We start from the raw sequence: 3,218 nt of genomic DNA, 5'->3' as shown, positions 1-3,218 counted from the left end.
CCCAACCCAAATAATTCCCTGATTCTATGAAACCACAGACCTGCTGGATAGCTTTGTGCTCAGGGCCACACACTCACCTAGACTGGCAGATCCTGCATTGCACAGCACACACTTCTACATGCAGCCACCACAACGTGTCACATAACTGTGTGTGCGCTCAGCCATGTGCCACACGTAGTGCGTCAGGCTCACACAGCTGGCACTGCCTCAACACCCAGTGCAAATGGAGCCATTACCACTGCTGCCTGCAACACGGCTGCTCTGCAATTAAAGGAATGAAATGTTTATACAGGAATAAATCTGCGTTAATGAGGTGCATCCTGCTCCTGCCCTGACAGGCTCTAAACCAAGGCTAGGAACTTGGGGGAAGGGAGAAGGTTCAAATATGTGCTGCTCCCAGCCAGCAGCTAAGCCTGAGAAGGGAAGAGGGAAAGGGAGAAGACTCAGGTGGCTGGCTGGTTCCATGCAGGAGTCGCCAGTTCTTTGATTTCCTTGTCTGGTTCCCCCACATGGAGTTAGCAGGAGAGATGAGACCATTGTCAGGCTTGCTCAGGCGGAGTTTGAGCTGTTTCCTTCCCTGGGAAGGGGACTGCACTTGGTTCAAAGATTTAGGAAGAGCACAAGCGATTTGGATAGCCATGGTGCCACAGAGTGGGAACTCACTGCTTTGGGCCCTTCCACCTCAAAAGCCTGTCCAAAAAAGTCCTTTGCTGAAGCTATCCTCTGTTCCTCAGAAACAGTGTGTTAATCCCTGTTGTCTGCCTATATGGGAAACCAGAGAGACACAGAATTCAGTTAGCTTGAAATCCTGCTCTGGCTGCCACACAGCATCTCCCTCTGATAGAGCTGTGGAGCTGTAGAGGTAACGGTGTATTAGGATTCCAGTGGGGTCTGGCAGGCAAGGATGGCTTTGGAACTGTAGCACCAGCCCAGGGAATGAGCAAAGCACCAGTGCTCCTTTCCCAAGACTCTCTGTCCCCCTCAGCCTCATACCAAGTCTTTCTCCTTGCTTGTCCTGCAGCACCATTCCCTCAGCTGAGCCTGGCTGCACAAGGTGAAAGCTGAGGACTGGGGTTGGAGCCAGCAGGTGTCCAGGCTGGTCCTTTACAGGGCCCTCACTCCTCACAGTGGGAGGAAAACCTCTTGGGGGCTGAATGGCATCAAAGTCTTTTGGCTGCTGTGGGTGGCCGCGGTGGCATGAAGCACAGTGCCAGGGCCTATCTCCTTACCACTGCAAACCCCCAGGGCACCTCTGTACCAGGAGGTCCCTTCAGCACCAGCATGTCACCACAGCTACCTTGTCCCTCCTCCAGCAGGGACTGGCCCTGCACTGCTGGCTCTCTGGAATGATCTGGAGGGACAAAGCAGCTCCCAACCCCACAGAGACAGCAGGGAAAGGGGCTGAAACAGGTAATCCTCCCCTGGACAAGCTCAGCACAGCCTCCAGCCACAGTCAAGCAGTGTACAAGGGCTAACTGTTTCTGACTGTGCTATACCCTGGCTGTGCCTGATGCTGTGCCTGCTGTATCGCACTCTTCCTTGTACCCACAGTAAATTACCTGCTTTGCATTTTGCAGCAGTAACTTAACAGTATTAATTCATTGAGTTCTGTCTTTAACAAACACCATTATCATATCACCAGCCAGGATTATGCAAATCCTACAAAAGGAATTATTTCTCTCCCCAAAGTCACCTTGATTTATCAGTTTTAGCCCAAAATGGGTTAGAAGTTGCTTTGGATAAAATGTTAAACACCTGACCACACCACGGGGCTGTGGTGGCCCCATAGGGCAAAATACACATCCAGGTCAGGCACTTCTGTGGCCAGCTGGATGACTTCATGTCCAAAGGTGACACAGGGACAGCTCTGCTCCAAGACTGCTCCTGTGTCAGAGTGCAGGTGGACCTGGACACTAAGGAGCTGTGGAAACAGCCCCTTGCAAAATAGACCTGGGATAACTCCATAGCTCCATTCCCCAGGCATGGGGCCATGGGCAGATCTGAGGCTGTGCACAAGCACACAGGGCTGAAACAAAGAAACTTCCCAAAACTGCATTAAGGATGGCTCTGTGGCTGTCACTGCTGCCCCCATCCCTGTCTCCGCTTTCCAGGTCACGATGTCAGGTTGAGCCTACCACCCATAACAAACCACTGTGTCCTCCCATGCAAGTGTGGATGCTGCTAGGGATCAATGAGCAAATCTGCATCCCAAGGCAGGAATTAGCTCTTTAACAGGTCCTCAAATAACACAATGCCTTTGTCCCTTATTTCCTTTGCTGCAGAAATCAAGGGTCCCTACCCCTCTGATGTGGCTAGACTGGGCTGCAGTGCCTCTCAAGTATGTGAGGAAGCACTTGGATAATTAAAGGTAATGTCTTCCCCATGATTTGTCAGCAATTTGAGTCAGTCCTTCAGTAGCAGAGGGCAAGAACAGCACCCTAACCAGAAGGGAGGACTTCCACTCTTGCAGGGCATACATCCCTGTACAGCCTGCTCTTGCCAGAGAAACCAGGCCCTTGGCTGGTACTTTGCCCAGTGGCCAGCAACTACTTTGTGTTCCAGCTCAGTGCAGAGGGGCTGTTCTGAAGGAGAGCTCTGCTTCAGCTTCCATTAACCATGAATGGAAGCTCTGTAAGAGCAGGAAAAAAAAAAATAATCTCAATCCTGAATATTTTTTTAATTTTCAAACTCAGTGTGTTCTGGCAGATGAAGAATCAAAAGCAGCAGCTGTGCATTGGAGCAGCACCACGACTGCAGGTTGGTACACTGAAATGCCATTGACAGGTATAAACTCGGCATCTCTTGTGCTTATGGCTCACATGTAACTTAACAGAGAAGGGAAATCCCTCCAAAAAGCCATACTGTGACAGAGTCAAGGATAAAATCAGGCTCTGGCAACCTATGGTAAAATAAAGCTCAGTAAAACAGAATTATCCACAAACCAAACTCTGAAACAAAAACCTTAAAAGAAATCCCTGGCACTATGCCTGGGCACCCACTGACAGCCTGGACACCCCTGTGGTTGAAACCACAAGCAGAGACTGTGAGGAGGACATGAAAGAGCCACCTTGGCCATCCTAGGGCAGAGCCTGAGCACCGGTGGGAAAGAGGTGCCTCCACCTGACACAGCAGGGAGCCAGGGTTCAGGCTGCTCCCAGTTTCACAGAGTCATTCTCATTCCTGATCTGATGTGCTTAACCTGATCTCTCCTTGGCCTG

Source organism: Nestor notabilis, unplaced genomic scaffold, assembly GCF_000696875.1.
Source record: "Nestor notabilis isolate BGI_N333 unplaced genomic scaffold, ASM69687v1 scaffold18038, whole genome shotgun sequence".
Taxonomy (NCBI): domain Eukaryota; kingdom Metazoa; phylum Chordata; class Aves; order Psittaciformes; family Psittacidae; genus Nestor; species Nestor notabilis.
Note: the sequence above shows the minus strand (reverse complement) of the source record.